General features: G+C 42.0%; 1 long non-coding RNA gene across 1 annotated transcript in view; it reads right to left on the reverse strand.

Annotated features, from left to right (window-relative positions):
- Positions 1-1420: 1420 nt before the first annotated feature.
- The window catches only part of LOC142200540 (uncharacterized), a 155900-nt gene continuing 132144 nt past the window's right edge, over positions 1421-25176 (reverse strand). Inside the window, exons 2-3 of the long non-coding RNA XR_012715460.1 lie at positions 1644-1713; positions 1421-1515 (exon numbers count right to left, since the gene is read on the reverse strand). This is a non-coding gene — a long non-coding RNA (uncharacterized LOC142200540). The remainder of the gene's footprint in view (positions 1516-1643; positions 1714-25176) is intronic.

The following is a 25176-nucleotide window of genomic DNA, read 5'->3' on the forward strand; positions in this document are numbered from 1 at the left end:
CCACGGCCACGTCCCCTGCTGCTACTGACAAGGGACACTGCTGGCAGCCCCTCTCCAATACCTGGACTGTGAACTGGATACCCAGCGAAATATACACATCCACATTCTTGCCCACGTCTCCTGCTGCTACTGACGAGGGGCACTGCTGGCAGCCCCTCTCCAGTACCTGAACTGTGGACTGGATATACAGCTGGGTATCCACATCCACGTCCTCGCGCACGTCCCCTGCTGCTATGCTGCATGAGGTATTAAGCTTTGAAAAGAGCTGTTATTTCCTGCCTAACCAAAGCAATGAAAGCACTGTATCTCTCTCAGAACAACTTCTCCCTATCACTCCAAAACTGAAATGACACAAATACGGCAGCGGCCGTTCACATGTTTTTGGCAGCCAATAGGTTTTTTAAATTTTTTTCACTGCCTCCGTTGTCTTAGTTCCTGTTCCACCTCCCCTGCACAGTTATTGGTGCAAAAAAAGCGCCAGGAAAAGTGGGAGGGGATACGAATTTTTACTGCGTTTGCGGCCTTATATTCGATTGGAATCGAATATCCCAAACGGCCTGATATTCGATCGAATACATATTCAATCGAACGGCAATCACTCATCTCTACTCACTAGGTTTGACCATGATGGTTTGCTAAATTAAGCTAAAAACAGCTTCTTTAGGCTTCTTCTGACGGAGCTCTAGCAGTGAGCGTCCATCTCAGTGCGTGGTCAGCCTCCACCCCCCTTGTTTACTCAATTTTTTTTTTGCAGGATGCGGCTAGGTCCTTTATTTTTGAAGGGTGCCACTACAGTTGGGTTGCACATATTAAAATGCTGGACAATCTGCTTGATCTAATACTGTGGGGTATGACCAATAGACTGTTCTCTGGCACTTTACACATCACAATATCATGTAACAGTGCCTATGTATAAGCTTTATTTGTGTGCATTTGAAGTGCTAGCATCCACCCCCTCATGTATTGTAGGTGTGTGAATGGACCATTTTGCACCTGTCATATTTTGAAATTGAGGCCTGCTAGCATCGTGAACAGCCATGTATCATCTGGTATTGGGTAAGTGTAGCCTTTTTTGTAACATTTACTAGCAATGTTCCTCTACAGGTGGTAATTATACCAGAAAATGGCTATATAAGAGTTGACCATAAACTCCTCCTCACTATGAACCATTCAGTTGACCTCAAGGACACCGATTCTCTTCTTATCTCTCAGACTGCACTTTCAGTGTATCATTTGCGGGCTCTGTTTCTTCCCCTCTTCCCCTTGCCGTTGGAGTTCCTCACGGCTCGGTCCTAGGCCACCTGCTCTTCTCTTTCTACACAGCCCCGATTGGACAAACCTTCACCAGATTTGGCTTCCAGTACCACCTTTATGCTGATGACACATCTTTATGCTGATGACACATCTTCCTGTGACATCACCCCTGCACTCATACAGAACATCAGTGACTGTCTCTTTGCTGTCTCAAATATCATGTCTTTGCTCTATCTGAAACTGAATCTCTCAAAGACTGAACTACTGCTGTTTCCACTATCTAATAGATCTGTCCCTGATATATCCATTACAATCTCCGGCCTTACTATAACTGTTAGGGAGCGTGCTCCCTGCCTCTGGGTTGTGTTTAACTCAGACCTTTTCTACACCCCCCATATCCAATCACTCGCACGCTCATGTCATCTCCACCTCAAAAACATCTTCAGAATACACCCTTTCCTTACCAGAGATACATTAAAGACACTTATTGTCTCTCTAATTTCCTCTCGCTTTGACTACGGCACCCTTCTAATCGGTCTTCCCGTCACTAAACTCTCCCCTCTACAATCTATTCTGAATGCAGCGGCCAGGCTCATCTATCAGTCTAGACGCTACAGCGATGCCTCCAGTCTGTGCCAGTCACTACATTGGCTGCCGATTCATTATAGAATACAATATAAACTTATCACTCTCATCCACAAGGCTCTCCATAATGATGCCCCTCCCTACATTTCCTCCCTCATCTCTGTCTATCGCCCAACCCATGTTCTCCGTTCACTCAATGACCTAACACTTACATTCTCTATTATCAGAACCTCCCACGCTTGTATACAAGACTTCTCCCGACTTGCACCACTTCTCTGGAATGCTCTACCCTGGACAATCAAATTAACTCCCAATTTCTACAGCTTCAAGCGCAAACTAAAGACACATCTCTTCAGACAGGCCTATCACAAGTCCTAATGTAAACCCTTCTGTACTATAATTAGAATCCCTAAAATGAATCCTTCTTTTTACACTCCCCCATTACCCCACACAATATGGTGCTGTTTCAGGCTAACATCATATGTCCAGGCATGTTAAAGGACACGAATGATGATGGCTCATAGAGTTTTATGTTTGTGTAATGACAGTATCCTCTATTGCAAAATTGTCTGACCACTCTATAAGAAATGCCACCCCTGCTACCTCTTGTGTCACTCCCTCTACCTCACAGATTGTAAGCTCTTGTGAGCAGGACCCTGAGTTCAACTGTGTGAAGTGACTATTTCTTTGTAATGTATCTTTTTTGTCTGTACTTGAACCCTACAAATTGCACAGTACTGCGAAATGTTGATGCTATATAAATAAAATATATTATTATTAATAGTAGTAGTATTTTTTATTCAACATTTTTTATTTTTTTCCACAATTTTACAAAGGAAGGAACATTGCAACAAGAAATCAAAACTTGAGAACATTGTTTAGTTAAGGTACATAACAGTAATAGGTTTGAGGAAGTACCTAAGCAGTAGCATAGTTATTACAGTTATTACAGGAGTGGGTCTAGCCACAATTACGATCATGGTGGAACTGTTATTCACCCCTAAAGACTGTGGATAGGGGGAAAGGGTGGTATAAAAGTATTCTTAAACATTAAGGTCTATTTTGCTTTAGGAGGAAAGAAAATTATTAATATTTATAAATTCTTTGGCTATATGCCAAAATTATCAGCACTTATTTCTCAAATAGATGAACCTGAACTAGAAAATCAGTGACCAGCAAGGTGAATTACAAGCCAGCTATATTCTAATGATTAGCCCACATATTTAGATTAGGAACTCTATAGTGTATAAACAACTCAAAAAATTAGGGGGCAACATGGTGGCTCAGTGGTTAGCACTGCAACCTTGCAGCACTGGAGTCCTGGGTTTGAATTCCACCAGGAACAACATCTGCAAGGAGTTTGTATGTTTTCCTCGTGTTTGCATGGTTTCTTCCCATTCTACAAAGACATACTAATAGGAAAAAAAAAATACAGTATGATCCCTATATGGGGCACACAAACTACAAAAAAAAAATCTCAAAAAATTTAATATATGGAGAGCCTGCAGTACTAGAAAATACTAAATGAGCAGTGATATAAAAGATATAGTGCTTATTATAAAAGAATGAGCCTCCGGTGCCAAAATAATTTAAGTGTGAACTAAGCCTAAAAAAATTCCATTTAAATTTTCTTATAAATAAATTTAGGTCTTTGACCCAAGTAAACAGGTCAAATGGTGTGGCTGGAGCACAGTCCCATATTTAGTAGAGATATTTCTCCCATGGATAGTGTATATTTAGGCACTTTTTTAGCAGGTGTTTTTACTGAGTTAGTGTTTCCACCATGGAGTGACTTGTCTGCTATATGGGAAATTAACAAATATAAACAATACATCTCAATACCTGTTCAGATCTGTGCAGCTATTTAACTGTAGCCCATTACACTTCCTTTGATTTAAAATCCAAAACCATTTTGTGTATCACGTATAAACAATGTTATAGTCTGATTTTAGTGAAATACAAATTAAATACATAAATAAAAGAACGTTTTACTTATTCTTTGTTTTGATCTTTGACACTTCAATTGTTGAACAACCTACCAGTGATACAAATTTGATTATTATATGACAAATATTAAATGGTACCATTATGGAGTAAAATTTTGTCCAACAAAAACTAAGTGCTCAAATTAACAGACAGAAAAATAATGTTATGGTTCGAGGAAGGCAAAAAGTCAAAAACAAGAATAAAGAATGGAAAGTGCTTCAAATACGGTGAACATGTCTAGCGCTGTTTTTAGGGAATTTTGTCAAAGTCTAGGTTTGTTAAAAGGTTTAAAATGAATAACATTTCATCTATATATTTTGCTGTTTTATGTGTCTCTACATGTTTAACTTGTAATATCTCTATTTTTCCTTATATTTTACAAAATACCTCTTTAGTTAAAAACTAAAAAATAGTAAGAGGGACAGTGGGGCATCTCTGTCAAATATTTTTTTTTTTTTACTTGAAAAGATGGCTACAACACTGTTTATTTTTATACTTGTGATCAGATTTTTATATAATGTTAATGTCAGTGGCGTATCTAGGAATGGCGGGGCCCCGTGGCGAACTTTTGACATGCCCCCCCCTTCCTGACCGACACCGAAGACCTCGACCGACCGACCCCCCCACACACACACCGCATTCCTGCCAGCCTTGCACGCCTGTCAGTGTTGTCGGCGGGGCCAGACAGAAGTGCTTGGCGGGCCGCATGTGGCCCGTGGGCCGCAGTTTGAGGACTCCTGGTGTAATACCAGGTAAGGTTATACTATCCAATATATATATATATATATATATATATATATATATATATATATATTAAATATTCACATTGTTAAAATATGACCTAAAGAATGTGTATGAGAAATCTCACCGACTCCTGGGATATCTATTGCAAGGTGCATGTCCCGTGCTTCTGGACATCTGGAAGCTGAAATTGCCAATCACCGAAAACGATAGATGGGTCCACAACACTTGAGTGCTCTTTAACATTTCACTTTTAATCCATATTTCATTTAAAAATAAACAGCAAATATACAAAAATCATAGTGAAAAAGAAAGAAAAGGTGATTAAAAACCGCAGTCGCTAATCTCTGACGCGTTTCAGCACATCAATGTCCCTTATTCATAGCATAGATGGCACTCCATCTATGCTATTTTATTTTTAAACGAAATATGGATTAAAAGTGACATTTTAAAGAGCACTCAAGTGTTGCAGACCCTTCTATCCTTTTTGGTGATTCAGTGTTAGATGACAATTTTTTTACTACTATTATTATTATTATTATTATTATTATTATTATTATTATTATTTTTAGTAAAACTTAAATTATATAGATCTGAATAGAACTCACAATAACATTTGCAATTTCATGTTTTGAATTTAAGATTATTATGCATTTCATTAACCCCTTCCCACTCTGTGCTATACCATTATGTCGCACTGGGCGTATAGTTAATGTTCAGTGCCATAATACGGCGCTTTGAGGGTGCATTCACATGGAGGAAAATGGTGAGGAATTTGGTGTGGAATTTCAGCCCTGAAAAAAAAAAGCCTCCCATTGACTTCAATAGGTTCTTACTCTTCAAAAGGGTCTCAATGACATTATCATAAAACCCTCAAATGTTAATAATGACCTTTCAAGTTCCAGGTCATTAGATGAAGATAGTTGTAACTGGGAGGACAAATGGGACCCTTCTTCAAAAGGGATGGAATCTCTGGAAGGATCCATAAGTCTATCGCTGAAAGGATCCTTAGGTGAGAGAACCAAGCCCTCCTTGGTCAGAAAGGAGCAAACACGATCAGCCTTGTCTGGTCCTCCATAACACAGGTCTGCAGAAAAAAAATGTTCAAGAACTGTTTTAGCTATTTCATTTAATCTTCATGTTTTATAGTGCGCTGACGCTGAAAATGACCTCCATTTTATCATAGGACATCCCTTTTCCTGACAATTTAGGTAATTATGTTAAATAAGGCAATACCTCAAAATAAGTGGAAATAGACTTATAAAATTAATGTTTTATTACAATTTTTCATGAAAATCCTTTTTTGAACTGAAATGAACTCACTAACACACGCTTGATTCTTTTTCCCTTTGAGGCTCCTCTTGGTGCATTTATGCTTGTAAATTGCATCTGGAAGGTCTCTCTGAAGCATTTTCTATTAGCTATCTCTGACATTTTATATCTTAGATGCACTTATGTGAATTAATTAATACACTGTCTACCAATAAGTATTTGGGCACCTGTGGTAGAATAGAAAAGCAACATTTATTCATATTCAATAGTTGGTAGAACCCAGCAGATGCTTCCTTACAGATGGTATTGATCGACACAATACTCCTGGATGCCTGATGAAACTCCTGGTGTATGTGAGTCATCGGTTGGGTGCGGTTTCTCTGGCCAGCACTCGTCGGTCTCTATCTTCAAATTTCGGGGGTCTGCCTACTCGGGGCACATTCTGACAGTTACCGTTCACCTTCCATTTCGTAATCACATAGGCCACTGTCAATTTTGTGTGATTCAGTTAGCTTGCCATGTCCCTTAAAGGGGTTGACCACTTTCAGACCAATATTGACAAACAAATGTACAATAAAAAGATATACAATATTCCAATATACTTTTTATATCAATTCCTCACGGTTTTCTAGATTCGGCTTGCTGTCATTCATTCTGTTACTTCTAGAGGATAAAAGTCTGACCATGGTCATGTGATGAACACACAGGTGCACAGCTGATTACCAGGCAGATGTCTGATTACTGTGCTGTGAATATAACGAGCGGCACCTGTGTACTCATCACATGACCATGCACCGTAAATCACATGACCATGGGCCGTAAATCACATGACCATGGTCAGAGTTTTATCCTCTAGAAGTAACAGTATGAATGACAGCAAGCCGAAATCTAGAAAACTGTGAGGAATTGATACAGAAAGTATATTGGAAAATTGTATATCTTTTTATTGTACATTTATTTGTCAATATTGGTCTAAAAGTGGCCAACCCCTTTAAGGATCAAATATTTCTCTGGTACCCCACAATTACCCCTTTCTCGAAATCGGACAACTCTGCACTTCGTGGCATCTTGCACGCGACTAATGACAATTCACTAATGACAACGCTGTTTCCTATTTAACGGCGGAAGGCGTGACATCACGACTGCAGATATTTTCATCTGCATGGATGCCCAAATACTTATTGGTAGACAGTGTAGTAATTTGAACATTTGATTAAAAAAACATAATATATAAAATACCAAAAATTAAAAATAATTAAAATAAAAATAAAATAATTATTTTTCATTTTTGGTATTTTGGGGGGAAACTGGCCATCAAGGGGCAGATGGGAGGATCACTGGGAGGTGCTGGGAACATGAGACACAATGTCTAAGTGTCTAGGCCAATAGCCTAATCAATGGTAAGCAATTACTTGTGCAAACTATGCGCGTATCACATTGAAAGCAATAGGTAAAAAAGCCTCCCATTGATTTCAACGGGTAACATGCGTATGCCTGCACCCATAGCAATCAATGGGATCTGTTTTAACGCTGCTCGTTCTGAACGAGTTTACATTCAGTATGAGCAGGGCATAAACTCCATGTGAAGGCTCCCTAAGGATGCAGATAACACTGCATAAAGTCATGGGGTCATCCCTCTAAATCCTTCTAGAGTGTTGAGGCTCCCTGTTGGTAATCACCGATGTAGGAGGGCAATATCCTTACAATTATTACATGGCACACTGAGAACTTCTTTTGATTTTTTTTTTTCCAAATTGGCACCCCAGACTAAAAAGGTTGCTGACCCCTGCTCTAGTGTGAAGTGTTCCTTGCATTTTTATTATTTATGCTGACATTTTTTGTTTTGCTGTACCTCATTGTACTTATTTCTTGTTGAAACTCTTAATAAAACTTAAAGTTTTTTTAAAAAAATGAGTGTCAGTTTTTAAATATATAAAAATATATTTACACTATATGTATACCATTCATAAATAAGACAATTAATATATAAAATATAGACAATATGTTATATCAAATAAATGCATCCTCAAATGGGCAAAAAAGTCTATAGACATATCAGTTCCTATATATTCATAACAATTAAAATTCAAGAACTATGCAGACCTTCAACCTATTGATCAGTCTACTGCCATCCAAAAAGAAGCAGCAAGTCAGACTCCTAGGGTAAAAGTGGGACAAAAAACACCCCACGCGTATCAGCTCTCCAAAAACAGCTATGTCAGGGGTAGTTCAACTGTGGCCGAGTGTGATAGAGCATAGGGTTAGCTATAAGTTGCAGTTATTAGTGCCGTAATAGTACATCCAGTTGCCTTAAGGTATTGTTGGCTATGGCTTACTATTATATCCAGGCTCCTTAAAGGTTTAAATTACCTGTGCTTGTGAGATATGCCATCAACAGGATATACAGTATATATAGGTATTTCTGAACACACATTCTACATATACAGTTATGTAGTAAATTTCCTGCACTTTCTAAGCATGTAATGAACAAGTTAAACAGGTTAGGTATAGCATATTCTATTTTTGTTTTCATTATGCCAATTGTATAACATTTTGGTATACCGATCAGCATAATATACCTGTTGACATCATATAACATATTAATGAAAAACATATTACAGTGACTGATTCTTCATACTTAGCATTGTCAAAGGGGTTGTCCCACAAAATAAAAACAAACACACACAAAAAAAAAAACAACAAACAAAAAAAATGTATCCACTATCCACAGAATAGGGGATAAGTTGCAGATTAGTGAATAACTGATTGGTAAGACCCCCACCAATCATTAAAATGTCCTTCATATTGAATGAAGCAGTGGATGGACAGGCATGTTGCAATGAGACCACCACAGATAGCTGAACTATAGCCCTCTGCTATCAACTTCTGATCTGATCTGCATCCTATCCTTTGTCATGTAGATAGGGAATACATTGTTTTCATGGAGCAACCTCTTTAACAAGAAGAAGAATAGTGCTACCTATACGTACATAAACATATTGTGTAGTGGAATAAACATGTATGACTGTGTATTGAGTTTCCTGTGCTTCCAACTCATGGAATGAAACCTAAAATGACAGCTACAAGACAGGAATTTAAGCTGCATCTTTACAAAACCTGTTTCCTATATTTATTCTCCTGTGTCATGCAATACAAATCGAAATGTATCAGTTCTGATTCTTGTGACAGAATTTCTTAAAGCTTAGTGAAGTTGGGAAGAACTTACTGAGCACGCTTGTCTCTGAAGACTAGATCTCAAATCTAAAAAATGTCTACTGTACACACCCAATATATATGACTGGTGTCAATGATATATAAAAAAACAAACAAACAAACAAACAAAAAAAAACTTGATAGTCTTCAGTAGTTGATACCTTTTTAATGGCTAACTAATAATGATGACAGATTACAACGTTTCAGAACTCTAGGCTCCTTTCTCAAGTAAATTTAAAACCATTTCTGAAGGATGCATATTTATACACAAAAGGGCACATAGGGATAGAATTCCAGGAGGAAGGGGGGAAGAGTGTTATTAGTAATTGGTAGAAACAATGTAAACATTCCAGGTTCTTATCAGTTCTCAGGGTCTCAGGTCAGTGATTTCTGTAAAAAGACATAAAACCATGTGACAGATTTAGCCCCTTCTCCAGCATAAATTTACACTCATAAATCCGTCGTTCTTTCTTTGATTTGAAATTCCCTTTTAAAACCAAAATTTTCATGTGATCAATGATATTATGATCCTCATTGCAGAAATGTTTTGATACGGGAAGGTCCAGTCTTTCTTCTCTAATTGTATGGCAATGTGAATTCATACGCATTCTAAGCTGCTGTCCGGTCTCTCCAACACACAGATTTTCAGTGGGGCATTTGGTGCACATTATCAAATACACTACATTAGGTGTGTTACAGGTGAATGTACCTGAGATTTTATATTCCCTGTTAGAGTCTGGTATTTCTATCCTGTCAGTGGTCAGTATGTGAGGGCAGGTTTTGCACCTTTTCTGTCCGCATGGAAATGTTCCTGTGTCAGTTGGAGTTGACAGTGAGCTGCTCACAACCATATTCCTGAGGTTTGGTGGCTGTCTGTAGCACAGGAGAGGGGGGTCTGGAAATATGGATTTTAGACGGTGGTCTTTTTGTAGTAGTGGATGTAATTTGCGTGTGATTCCTCTCAGCGTCTGCAGGGTTATATGTGACGACCAGAGGCATCCGGTTGTTTTCCTGTTTGGTATTGTATTTTAATAAATCTGATCTTGGTATTCTGGTGGCCCTGGTGATTTGGTTATAAATTGTTCTTGGATGGTAACCCTGCCTCAAGAATGTGTTTTTGAGGCCTCCAAGGTGTTTGTCTCTATCTGCAGGGTTTGAATATATGTGGTGATATCTGATAGCCTGGCTGTATACAATGGAGTTCTTTATGTGTTTCAGATGAAAGCTATCCCATCTTAGGTAGGTTGGTCGGTCAATTGGCTTCCGATACAGCGATGTCTCAATTTTGTTGTCCTGTATCTTGATGACTGCGTCCAGGAAGTTTATTTCAGAGGAGTAATTGAGTGTCAGGTTGATGGTGGGATGGAACTGGTTGATTGTTCATGGAAGGTTTTCAGCTGTTGTTCAGACTCAGTCCAAATGATTAGGATATTGTCAATGAAACGGTAGTACAGTTTTTCATGTAAAAATGAGGTATGAATGCTGAATCGGTGGTGAAACTCACAAAATTCATCCTCACCCACAATTACTTCTCTTTTGGTATCTTTTGGCATCTATCTACAGCAGACCGGTACCGCAACGGGGAGCAAAATGGCGCCACAGTACGCTAATCTCTTCATGGCCAAGTTTGAGAGTGACTTTCTATCCACCTGCACCACCAGGCCTCTGGCCTACTACCGTTTCATTGACAATATCCTAATCATTTATTTATTTATTAATTTATTTATTAAACTTTTTTAACAAGAGGGAACTGAGTGAAGAAAAAGTAATTTCAAGCCCACCTAAAGGAAGGTATATTGTGTACTGCTCACAATCACAGGAAAGAACACATCAGATGGATTTCAAGTATGACCACTATAAGGCCTGGTTCACATCTGCGCGGTAATCCCTTTGGTGAAGTCCACCAGGGGAACCCCCCCGAACGGATTACCGAACACATTGTCAAGTAATGTGCAGTGAAAGCACACAGACCCCATAGATTATAATAATTACAGTAAGTCCATGTGTTTTCCGTGCGGTGTTCACACAGAACATGCGGACATAAAAAGTAGTTCACAATCTAATTTACTGTCTGCATGACTCATGTGGAGACCATGCGGAAAGCACACGGCCCCATGATAGTCTATAGGGTCAGTGTGTTTTCACTGTATACCACTTGCCAATGTGTTTGGTAGTCCATTCAGGGGGGTCCCCATGCGGACTTCCCGAACGGATTACTGACGCAGATGTGAACCAGGCCTAAGTGGGTATGCAAAAGTTCCAACATGACATCATAGATTAAGTATAAATCTACTGCTATTATATAATATAACTACCTTGATGTGAGGCACTGATCTGGAGCTCCCAGAAATCCGTGACCAAGGAGAGTCCCAGATGTCCCTGCTACCTCCGACCTAGTTTTTTTTTTTTTTTTTTTTTTTTAAATGTAGATTGTGAGGCCCACATAGAGCTCACAATGTACATTTTTGCCCTATCAGTATGTCTTTGGAATATGGGATGGAAATCCATGCAAACACGTGGAGAACATACAAACTCCTTGCAGATGGTTTTATGCCCTTGGCGGGATTTGAACACCAGGACTCCAGCGCTGCAAGGCTGCAGTGCTAGCCACTGAGCCACCGTGTGGCCCCTACCTCCGACCTAGTTTTGTAATGGCCGGGTGCAAATCCAGGAACGCGGGACGAAACAGATATGAAAACTTTCCCTAACCAACTCCCTGACTGAACATGCCTAACCTCAGAGTAACGTCCTTACAAGGACACTCTTCAATGGAACCTAAAATAGATTCCCTATAGTTACCATAACAGCAGACTGAGATGAGCAAAAAGAAACAAACCAAGGTTTACTAATAGTGGCAGATAACAGAGAACAATAGCTGTAAAGTGAAGTCAGGTAAGACCAGAGGTAGATATCAGTGAGCAATAGAATACAAACATAAACAGGGAAACTAAACAGACAGAGAACAGGAAGGGTAAGGGAAAACAAAACTTAAGGGCTGGAGCAGGAGAACAGATAAAAGTTATATAGAACCTGGAACTTGCAAACAAGTCTGAATACTATAGCAGGCACATGAACTTGGGGGAAGGGATCTAAATAGGATCAGAGATACAACCCCATCCTTCTCAGATAGGAATGACTGGCCAGACAGTCTGCCAGATAAACAGGAACCAAGGAAACAACTTAACCCCTTAACCCCTTCCCGCCGATGGCATTTTTTGATTTTCGTTTTTTGTTTTTGACTCCCCTCCTTCTAAACTCCATAACTTTTTTATTTCTCCGCTCCCAGAGCCATATGAGGTCTTAATTTTTGCGGGACAAATTTTTCTTCATGATGCTACCATTAATTATTCTATATAATGTACTGGGAAGCAGGAAAAAAATTCAGAATGGGGTGGATTTGAAGAAAAAATGCATTTCTGCGACTTTCTTACGGGCTTTGGTTTTACGGCGTTCACTGTGCAGCCAAAATGATATGTCCGCTATATTCTGTGTTTCGGTACGGTTCCAGGGATACCAAATTTATATGGTTTTATTTACATTTTAACCCCTAAAAAAAATTCCAAAACTGTGTTAAATTTTTTTTTTCTAAAAGTCGCCATATTCCGACGGCCATAACTTTTTTATATGTAAGTGTACGGGGATGCATAGGGCGTCTTTTTTTGCGGGGTCAGGGGTACTTTTTAGTTCTATCATTTTCGGGAAATGTTATTGCTTTGATCAATTTTTATTCAAATTTTTATCAGAATCAAAACATTGAAAAAACGGCGGTTTGGCACTTTCGACTATTTTTCCCACTACAGCGTTTACTGAACAGGAAAAATATTTTTATAGATTTGTAGAGCGGGCGATTTTGGACGAGGGGATACCTAACATGTATATGTTTCACAGTTTTTAACTACTTTTATATGTGTTCTAGGGAAAGGGGGGTGATTTGAACTTTTAATTCTTTTTATTTTTTTATATTTTTTTTAATTTTTTTTTAATTTTTTTTTTGCATTTATTAGACCCCCTAGGGGTGTTGAACCCCAGGGGGTCTGATCACTAATGCAATGCATTACAATGCTAATGCATTGCAATGCATTGCAAAAAAGCATCCTTTCTTTTGCAGGCTGCATAGACCAGCCTGCAAAAGAGAGGATTTGCAGACAAGCCTGGGAGCCTATACAAGGCTCCCGGCTGTCATGGCAATGGGACGTCAGCCCTGGAGCATGCTCCAGGAGCTGGCGATCCCGGCCAAAATGGCGGCGCCCATGCGCCGTCGGAAAAATGGCGCCTCCGGCGCCTTTGACCGCGGCGCCGGAGGGGTTAATGCCTCCAATCGGTCCCCGGACCGATTGGAGGCATTAGAGCCGGTTGTCTACTGCTTAAAGCAGTAGACACCCGGCGGCTATGGCGGCCGCCCGGCTCCCGGGCGGTCGCCATAGTTACAGACCCGACATGCGCCGTACTATTACGGCGCATGTCGGGAAGGGGTTAAGGTACTAAATATAGCTAGAGGAGTCTCTGACATGCCTTCCGGGCATACGCCGCATAGCAAGAAGGCCGCAGCATCTCTCAATCCTGACACTTGAAGATCAAGATAGAGTGAAAAACTGCACAGACCATCATCCCATGGTAATCTGAAGATTTCAAAGCAAACCTTTATTCCAACAATGAAAACTATTCACTGATGCTAGAAAGAACATTTTGAAAATTAAAGAATTATAAAATGACATATAGCAGATTGTTAACTACTAATATCTTACAATGTGACAAACAGCATATGCCTGTGGCTTTACTACGTGATCTGAAACAGATTCTAAATATGGGCTACAAAATAAATAAGGAGAGAAAACTCACTAACGATGAAACCTTTTGTCTACTTGAGCTTTGCAACCAGTTGGAGCCATTTCTTATTAGTATTCAATTTCTTCCTGAACTTACAGTATCATTTGGTCATCATGACATGATCAAAAAAACATGCACACTTACTTATGTATCATGTCAAGATTCTAGTTTGAAACAATTGCTATTGTATGATATAATTTTTAACATAGGATATTTTCATCTTTCCCCATAAGTTACGAGAAAAGTAACACTTATAAGTGATCCAATATTCCCTGTTGTATTCCTCCTTAATGTAAAAAAAAATCACAAAGGATCCTGAATATTTTTTAAATTAAATTCTCAACAAAGTGAACTGTTGAAATATGAAATCTGTGCCCTTTGTCACTGATAGAGAACCATTAATTGTAAGGACATTGGAGAAAAACTTTCCTCAAATAAAAAATGTGCACTGCGTTAATCATATATTAAGGGGTGTTGCTACATGGATGTTAGGATAGCAGATGCAGTTCAGAGCCAATAGTGAGAATCAGTACTAGATACACAGATTAAAATGGTCAACACGGTGCCATGGGTTAAATTCTTCCTGGGTGGCACCAACTCCAAGCCCACATTGGTGTTCACCAGAGCCCCAGATGGTGAGGATGGACTTGGCTGCATTGCTGGGTGGAGCAGCACAGGTTGGGAAATGCCAAACACACAGCGCACCACAAATCATGGTAAACCTGACATTGAGATCTCTTACCAGGAGATGTTTTGGGTTGCAATGTTGGACCAAAGATCCAGAAAGCTGAGGTGGGTGGTTAGCAGGTGGTGGCAGAGAGTAAGGCATAGTCGTACAGTCTGGATCATCAGCAAGAGGGTAACGCAGTACAGAGAGACATCCAAAGGGAATGTCAGGCAGGCCGAGTCAGTAACAGGAGCAGTAGTGAAGAGCAAAACAGTGTTCAGGTAGTGGAGGTCTAGACACAAGCTGAGGTCATTAACAGGAACAGGAACAGTACAAAATCAGGAGGCAAGGCAAAGGGCACAAACACAGGCAATAATGACAGGAGGAATGCTTACAACCACAACACTGAGTTCAACTGAATAGCCAGCAGCGGGCCAGAGCCCTCCTAAAATAGGCTCCAGCCCGCCACTAGGCCAAAACCGGAAGTCCCCTGTCTTGCTCAGGAGCAGACCGGCAACCCCACAAATCACTGTGAAGATTTCGGCCTGCCTCCCAAGACTCAGAAGCGGGGACTCAGGAGCGCAACAAGGACAGGTCTAGCAGCCTCCATATCGCGCTGTGGAGGCTCCGGCCCTAGCCACAACAATGGATATCAAATGATCCAAAAAAGATGATCTAAAGTTCCTTATAGATTTCGTAATACAGTTTGATAACAATTCTGTTGAAGATTACAACCAACAGTATGGACACTACAGCCAAGCAAAGTATAAAAATATATTGATAGTATAATATATATTGATCAAGAACGCTTTACCAAAACACCCAACCAAGTTCTTCACAGACCAATTTGCTGTATTTAGAAAAGACTGTACAGCAACAAACATTATAAGTGAAAGCTTCAACAAAGTGGTGAAAGAAGAAACTGAATGGAAAGAGTTACCTGTGGCTCCACTAGTACTGGCATTGTAGTGTTTTTACCTTTTTGACTTTCAACAAGCATATTGCAATATGGTGCAATACCAATTTTCCAGTTTTCACATTTGCTTAAACACTGCAGTGAAGTAGAATTTCCAGAGTTTTATGAACTTTAGAAAATTTCTGAAGTTATTAAAGGTGAAGATCCAACTTCTATTTGGAAGTAAAAGCTGTAAAACTTGCACCAAAACCAATATGCTCTTGTGTCAGTACAGGGAAATGTTACCACATTATTGCAATATCTGTTTGGCCTAATAAAAAGATTGGTAAACATTAGAGATGAGCGAACACTAAAATGTTCGAGGTTCGAAATTCGATTCGAACAGTCGCTCACTGTTCGTGTGTTCGAACGGGTTTCGAACCCCATTATAGTCTATGGGGAACATATACTCGTTAAGGGGGAAACCCAAATCCGTGTCTGGAGGGTCACCAAGTCCACTATGACACCCCAGGAAATGATGCCAACACCTCTGGAATACAACTGGGACAGCAGGGGAAGCATGTCTGGGGGGCAACACACCAAAGACCCTCTATTACCCCAACATCACAGCCTAACAACTACACACTTTCCACATTCAAAAAAACCTCTATCAAAGTGTGAAAATACCTGGAAACCTTCTTTACTCCCCAAATGGATGGACACAAACCCCAATTTAAGCTCAACAAACAGTAACAACCACCCCTTTAAATGACGTTCCCCATGACAACCACGGAGGGAATAGACAATGGGAAATGCAAAAGCCCTCACCCTTAACTGTCATTTTGAGTGTGTGTGTGTATGTGTGTATGTGTGTGATGTGGTAAGACCTTCCAAAATTCACTTTTCTAGCCCTTAACATGAGCCCTTCCAAACAAAGTTACAGGACCTTAAGCTGAGCTACCAGCAGAGATTGAGGCCCTTGGCATGAGTAGAGCCTTGCACCAGCAGTGTTTTTGGCACTTAGGGTGAGTTGAGCCTTGTACCAGCGTGTGTCCCTTAACATCAGGCGGGCCCTAAGTTCTGCGCTTTGCACAAAAGTTCTGTTGAGGTAGTGACCTCCGCCAGAATACGGGTCACTTCCAGTGGTCAGTCACCTGCTCCAAATCAATCATGCATGTGCACGCTTGCTAAAAGAGACTCTGATACAAGGTGGTTCAGTTTCAATCTCAGACCATGCTGGACGCTCTGGCTGCTCACACAGTACTGAGGTTTATTGAGGAAGTTACAGTTTTTATACAGGAATGCAAGAAAGATAAGATGACGGCAGGCTGTAAGCATATACGTCTTGTATCCGAATACACTGGCGATCAGTCATTGGCTCTTAAGTTTCAACATCTCTTAGATTTCGATTTCCCAAGAAATGATACTGTCTTTCTTGTAAACCACATGACGATCGTGTGCATCAGCCTCTGGGTGCGGTACTGGATACAGGCGCCATCTTAATGTATAAACGTTGCACAAAGAAAAATATAATTTCTTAAGCAGTATAAAGCATGTATAAAAATAAGAATGGACATGGTTTACCTTCACATTCCCCCCTAAATTATATTTTTCTTTCCCTGAAATTTCTACACAGTGTTATCTGGAATGTGAGTACAACATTCTTCACCAATCATGGAGCAGACTCCACCTCTTCCTGCTGTGATCATATCTATAGCTAGTCGGTTTTGGAGAGAGGAGGAGGGTGTGGTAGAGTTTTCCATGCAGAAGTCAGAGCCAAATATGCCTAGTTTGACTCCAGATATTTCATTGGCAGTAAAACAGGTATAGTTACCAGCATGTATATACACATGACCTTAATAGTCCCCCCTTGAAACAGCTCCAGACAAAGGGAATGCAGGGTGGGATGTCTGTCCCTATCTCTCACTACCGGACTGTAAGGAAATACCCTTCAGATCTTATAAAAAGCATATACATTGACTATTGTCAGACCTATAAACAATATGAATAGAGATGAGCGAACAGTGTTCTATCGAACACATGTTCGATCGGATATCAGGGTGTTCGCCATGTTCGAATCGAATCGAACACCACGTGGTAAAGTGCGCCAAAATTCGATTCCCCTCCCACCTTCCCTAGCGCCTTTTTTGCACCAATAACAGCGCAGGGGAGGTGGGACAGGAACTACGACACCGGGGGCATTGAAAAAAATTGGAAAAAGTCATTGGCTGCCGAAATCAGGTGACCTCCATTTTAGACGAATAGTGGATTTCAAATCCGGGTCATATGAGAATGTGAACTTTGTGACTATGAGACAGGGATAGCTGTACAGGCAGGGATAGCTAGGGATAACCTTTATTTAGGGGGGAATGTTATTAAAAATAACTTTTTGGGGCTCTATCGGGTGTGTAATTGTGATTTTTGTGAGATAAACTTTTTCCCATAGGGATGCATTGGCCAGCGCTGATTGGCCGAATTCCGTACTCTGGCCAATCAGTGCTGGCCAATGCATTCTATTAGCTTGATGAAGCAGAGTGTGCACAAGGGTTCAAGCGCACCCTCGGCTCTGATGTAGCAGAGCCGAGGCTGCACAAGGGTTCAAGCGCACCCTCGGCTCTGATGTAGGAGAGCCGAGGGTGCACTTGAACCCTTGTGCACCCTCAGCTCTGCTACATCAGAGCCGAGGGTGCGCTTGAACCCTTGTGCACACTCTGCTTCATCAAGCTAATAGAATGCATTGGCCAGCGCTGATTGGCCAATGTATTCTATTAGCCTGATGAAGTAGAGCTGAATGTGTGTGCTAAGCACACACATTCAGCTCTACTTCATCGGGCTAATAGAATGCATTGGCCAGCGCTGATTGGCCAGAGTACGGAACTCGACCAATCAGCGCTGGCTCTGCTGGAGGAGGCGGAGTCTAAGATCGCTCCACACCAGTCTCCATTCAGGTCCGACCTTAGACTCCGCCTCCTCCGGCAGAGCCAGCGCTGATTGGCCGAAGGCTGGCCAATGCATTCCTATGCGAATGCAGAGACTTAGCAGTGCTGAGTCAGTTTTGCTCAACTACACATCTGATGCACACTCGGCACTGCTACATCAGATGTAGCAATCTGATGTAGCAGAGCCGAGGGTGCACTAGAACCCCTGTGCAAACTCAGTTCACGCTAATAGAATGCATTGGCCAGCGCTGATTGGCCAATGCATTCTATTAGCCCGATGAAGTAGAGCTGAATGTGTGTGCTAAGCACACACATTCAGCACTGCTTCATCACGCCAATACAATGCATTAGCCAGTGCTGATTGGCCAGAGTACGGAATTCGGCCAATCAGCGCTGGCTCTGCTGGAGGAGGCGGAGTCTAAGGTCGGACCTGAATGGAGACTGGTGTGGAGCGATCTTAGACTCCGCCTCCTCCAGCAGAGCCAGCGCTGATTGGTCGAGTTCCGTACTCTGGCCAATCAGCGCTGGCCAATGCATTCTATTAGCCCGATGAAGTAGAGCTGAATGTGTGTGCTTAGCACACACATTCAGCTCTACTTCATCAGGCTAATAGAATACATTGGCCAATCAGCGCTGGCCAATGCATTCTATTAGCTTGATGAAGCAGAGTGTGCACAAGGGTTCAAGCGCACCCTCGGCTCTGATGTAGCAGAGCTGAGGGTGCACAAGGGTTCAAGTGCACCCTCGGCTCTCCTACATCAGAGCCGAGGGTGCGCTTGAACCCTTGTGCAGCCTCGGCTCTGCTACATCAGAGCCGAGGGTGCGCTTGAACCCTTGTGCACACTCTGCTTCATCAAGCTAATAGAATGCATTGGCCAGCACTGATTGGCCAGAGTACGGAATTCGGCCAATCAGCGCTGGCCAATGCATTCTATTAGCCCGATGAAGTAGAGCTGAATGTGTGTGCTAAGCACACACATTCAGCACTGCTTCATCACGCCAATACAATGCATTAGCCAGTGCTGATTGGCCAGAGTACGGAATTCGGCCAATCAGCGCTGGCTCTGCTGGAGGAGGCGGAGTCTAAGATCGCTCCACACCAGTCTCCATTCAGGTCCGACCTTAGACTCCGCCTCCTCCAGCAGAGCCAGCGCTGATTGGCCGAATTCCGTACTCTGGCCAATCAGCACTGGCTAATGCATTGTATTGGCTTGATGAAGCAGTGCTGAATGTGTGTGCTTAGCACACACATTCAGCTCTACTTCATCGGGCTAATAGAATGCATTGGCCAATCAGCGCTGGCCAATGCATTCTATTAGCGTGAACTGAGTTTGCACAGGGGTTCTAGTGCACCCTCGGCTCTGCTACATCAGATTGCTACATCTGATGTAGCAGTGCCGAGTGTGCATCAGATGTGTAGTTGAGCAAAACTGACTCAGCACTGCTAAGTCTGCATTCGCATAGGAATGCATTGGCCAGCCTTCGGCCAATCAGCGCTGGCTCTGCCGGAGGAGGCGGAGTCTAAGGTCGGACCTGAATGGAGACTGGTGTGGAGCGATCTTAGACTCCGCCTCCTCCAGCAGAGCCAGCGCTGATTGGTCGAGTTCCGTACTCTGGCCAATCAGCACTGGCCAATGCATTTCTATGGGGAAAAGTTAGCTTGCGAAAATCGCAAACTGACAGGGATTTCCATGAAATAAAGTGACTTTTATGCCCCCAGACATGCTTCCCCTGCTGTCCCAGTGTCATTCCAGGGTGTTGGTATCATTTCCTGGGGTGTCATAGTGGACTTGGTGACCCTCCAGACACGAATTTGGGTTTCCCCCTTAACGAGTTTATGTTCCCCATAGACTATAATGGGGTTCGAAACCCATTCGAACACTCGAACAGTGAGCGGCTGTTCGAATCGAATTTCGAACCTCGAACATTTTAGTGTTCGCTCATCTCTAAATATGAATATAATAACTATAGAAACATAACAGGAATATAAGTTCAGATGGATCCAACAGTCTTCAAATTTTCTCTTCTCAAGGTCCATATCCTCTAACAGTTTATTGTCCCATTTGGTTTCAAGAATATCATCAAGTGGGCAAAGGTTTAAGGTTTTCCTTATACTCTCACAGCTGTACTGGCGATCAACAGGAATCGGAAGTGACCATTGAATCTCATATATCTCCTTATCACCATCCAATCTTTGGGTTTTAGTTTATAGGTTTCTTCCACTGACTTAGAATCTGGAGGGAAAAACTCGAGAATATACATTAATCATATGTCTTTGATGATTCGTCACATAGTCAGTCAGCACACCATATTACATCTGGAACATTTATAAAAAATACAATCCAAAGACAGGGCTAAATATCAATTTTCCTCTTTTCAACTTAGTGCGCAACACACTGCATACTTATGGACAATAGGTAACCAATAATGACACGCGTAGACACGTCTGCCCCAGAACTAGTGGACTTTGTACACGGACTGTTTGTGATGGTTTTTCCTCACCAGACATACCCCAAGCCATCCTGAAGGGAGACAACTACACACAAGCACGTACTCATACCGTCTCACTGTATATACTCAACCTGCAATCTCTGGAACAGGTACAAGGGCTTCAGGCCTGGCTCTCTGGCCTAGCACATGCCATGCGGGCTCACATATATATCTGACTATAGTGATGCTAAATCCTGCAGCTGCCCTTCCTCCGCTCACCAGGTCACACATGGCTACTACTAAACAGTACACTTAGTAAGAAGCTGCTTATGCCATAAGTGGGAACAATGTTCTCAGTACATACTCTCTTACCACCGGACACCAGGACTTGTACATCCTCTTTCCAAGTCTCCTTTCCTCCTGGAGCATCTTCGGTGCATCAGTGTCATAAAACCTGAAAAGAGAGCTAAAAGGTTTGGGTCTTATCAGTAAAACATGTCCCCTAGGCTTCCGCAGCTGGGCTAATGGCAGTGTCTGCCCACATGTTACCCCTACTTTCTTTCGTATCAGCCTTGGTGTGTACCATGACTTCTGACTATACCAACCTATGAGCAGCCGCAGGGTCTCCATCACACAAAAGTTCTTGCCCTCCAGATCGGACCATAATTCTACTATATCCAACACCTACCCTCAGACATTGTACCATGTTCAAGCGATGGCTTCAAGTTCAGCTGAGACCCGTGGAGTCCCATAATAGGTCTCCTTGCGCTTGGTTTACCTCATATACCGTGACTGTGGCATATCTGATGCAGGATTCACCATCTTTCCCAAATATAAGACCATCTATAATAGAGCTCAATCAAAAAAGTTATCAATAGGTTCATATCAGTAAAATTTTCTTAAGTTATCTTAGGCTTCTTCACCCCCGGTTCGGTTGTGTCAATGCCCAAACAACCATATAATGAATGCTGCATGCACCTCTATGGGAATGGGGTAGGAAAGCTCTCCCTGGCGCTACTGGCTGACTAGGCCCTGCCTGCGGGTGTTGGTCAGCTGTTCCCAAGCTAAACTTGGCCCCGACAACTTCTGGCTCTCTAAATACGAAGACCTAACAGACAGGTGGGGTGAGAGCTGAAAGAGGCTAGGGACTGGGATACTAAAGATGGTCACCCCTAATGAAAGAATAGGTGCAGCTGCCAACGGTAACAAAGAGGATGGGGCGTGCTGAAAAACAAACAATAATGGCTGTGCTGTCTTCCCCCCCTGGAAAAAAAACAAAAAAACAAACAAAAACAAAACAAAAACCTTCTAATGCAGCAAGCAAATGTGACTTGTCAGAGAAATGAACTTTAACACAATCTTAATGTTACGTGGACTGGACCTTTTTTTTTTTTTTTTCCCCAAAGTACCTCATGTTCTGTGGGAGAGATATACAAAATCTCAGCAAGGTCAAAGCTAGACAATACAAGAAGAACCAATATTATCTTATCATGCTGCAGCCCACATAGCTGCCTATCCCACTCATAGCTGCGGCTGGGTATCCCCCCCCCCCCCCCCTGTATCTCATAGCTGTGTCTTGTGTAGGACTACAGACTTCAGCAATCTCTCTTAAAGAAACAGAAACAAATTTGTACAATCTCATAATATCAATACAATAAGGCTAGGCACATATTCAGAACACACACACATATATATATATATATATATATATATATATATATATATATATATATATCAGCAGAGAAAGCAGAAACATTAACGGAGGGATCCAATCAATCTCCTGTTCACACAACACAATCATACACACAGAACATTACACAACAGGTATGGGAGTGACTTCTAATTCTCTTAGTATAGACACAAAGGAATTTTTCTCTCTCTTTTTCCTTTTTCCTAAAACCAAAACATCATTACAAAGATAATCTGTTCTATGTTTTTTATCAATCAACATACACACACACGTTTTCAAATTCGGACACCTTACTGAGTTTCTAAGTTTCAATAACAGTTTTCCTACAATGGGGGACGATCCTGGTTTCAATCAGCTTACCAACCTATGTTCACTTTCTTGCACAATCTTTCCACTTGCTTCACCCTAAAATCCGATACCCATCCTATTATGTGCATATTATCACCTCACTTTATGTTTCAACATTCTAAATTCCATTTTTTTTGACATCCTAAACTTAGGCAACATACCCAACATACCTAAACCTCCTGTTTCATGCCACTTTCTGGCATCTTTTCATTACATCAACATTTTTCAACCATTCATTTCACGATTCACATAATCTAACACATTGTGACCGCTCATTGACTAAAATACATGTTTAAGACAATTTCACACTATATTCCGGATTATTGGATGGACGTCTCAAAATTCCAGATTATCAGAGTTTTCCTAAAATTTTACTTTTAAAATCAAAATGTTGCTAACAACACAGTCCTAACAAGAAAAACCTTCTACCATACCCCTCTTATTGCACTATATGTTTTTCCAACTATCTTAACTAACTAAGGGGTCGGGTACGGCTTTAAAGAAGGCAACACCAAATGCTTTACTAAGACAATTCTATGTCGGATCAGTGACTACATAAAAAGAGAACGGAAGCTAGTGTGATATTGTGCACACTTCTGTATGATACAAATTATATGAAGGTAAACCATGTCCATTCTTATTTTTATACATGCTTTATACTGCTTAAGAAATTATATTTTTCTTTGTGCAACATTTATACATTAAGATGGCGCCTGTATCCAGTACCGCACCCAGAGGCTGACGCACACGATTGTCATGTGGTTTACAAGAAAGACAGTATCATTTCTTGGGAAATCGAAATCTAAGAGATGTTGAAACTTAAGAGCCAATGACTGATCGCCAGTGTATTCGGATACAAGACGTATATGCTTACAGCCTGCCGTTATCGTATCTTTCTTGCATTCCTGTATAAAAACTGTAACTTCCTCAATAAACCTCAGTACTGTGTGAGCAGCCAGAGCGTCCAGCATGGTCTGAGATTGAAACTGAATCACCTTGTATCAGAGTCTCTCTTAGCAAGCGTGCACATGCATGATTGATTTGGAGCAGGTGACTGACCACTGGAAGTGACCCGTATTCTGGCGGAGGTCACTACCTCAACAGTTCCACATTAACTAGGCTGAACGGTACAAACTTTAGTAGGCCCGAGAACCAGGAACAGGTTTTGTAATGGTTGTCAGATAACGCTTAAAGCACATTGTCCACCAGCCAGTCAGCCTCTACCTCCTCTTACCCAACAGTCTTGTCCTCCTTCCACCCAAAATTCCCAATCTTCCCAGAACAATAACCCCAACTGTCCCTGCTCCCCAGAGCTGTTCTCCCTTCCTTTGACTGTACCGCAACCTGCCCCTCCATTTTGCGATTCCACGGACCTATCAGACGAGTATCTGTGTCCAGATGTTCAAACACTAGAGTCTCCTCAATCTCCGGTCGATTTGGTGGCGGATGACCAGCAACCCACCCTCATCGACGACGATGAGACGCAGTTGCTGTCAGGGCAGCCAGTTGACATGCGCATTGTGCAAGAGGAGGAGGTGAGACAGGAGTTGGAAGAGGAGGTGGTGGACGACGAGGACACCGACCCCACCTGGACAAGGCGGATGTCAAGCTGGGAAAGTAGTGTGGATGTTGAGGCAGGTGCAGTACCAAAAAGGGTATCTAGAGGCAGAGACATGTCCAGAGGCAGAGGTCAGCTGCTTTGCCGAAGCCAGGCCAGACACGGAATGTCCGAAGATGTTCCCTTTTGTACCCAGCCCAGAAAAACTCCCCCATCGAGGGCACGTTTCTCGAAGGTGTAGAGTTTTTTCAAGGAATGCGCCGAGGACAGATATAGTGTCGTCTACACAATTTGCCTCTCGAAATCGAGTAGGGGCCCTGAGAAGAGCAACCTGTCCACCACTTCAATGCACCATCATTTGGAATCAAAGCACTGGAATCAGTGGCAGGCAGCAACGGCAGGACAAACGTCGCCCGCCATTCATGCCACTGCCTTTGCTCACAGTGCTGGCGATGCACTCCAGAGGATGAGCCAGGACATCGCTTCATCTGCCTCCGCCACTTTGTTGACTTCTCCCTCATCCTCCCCTGTTTCTGTCTTATCTCCTTCTCCTGCACCATCAAAGGCACCATCAGGCGCTTCTTTACAACAACCCACCATCTCTCAGACATTGGAGCGCCAGCAGAAATACACCGCTAACCACCCCCCCACGCAAGCCTAGAACGCCAACATCGCTAAACTGCTGGCCCAGGAGATGTTGGCGTTCCGGCTTGTTGAAACTCCCGCCTTCCCGGACCTGATGGCAACTGTGGCACCTCACTATGCCGTCCC

Source organism: Leptodactylus fuscus, chromosome 4 (assembly GCF_031893055.1).
Source record: "Leptodactylus fuscus isolate aLepFus1 chromosome 4, aLepFus1.hap2, whole genome shotgun sequence".
Taxonomy (NCBI): domain Eukaryota; kingdom Metazoa; phylum Chordata; class Amphibia; order Anura; family Leptodactylidae; genus Leptodactylus; species Leptodactylus fuscus.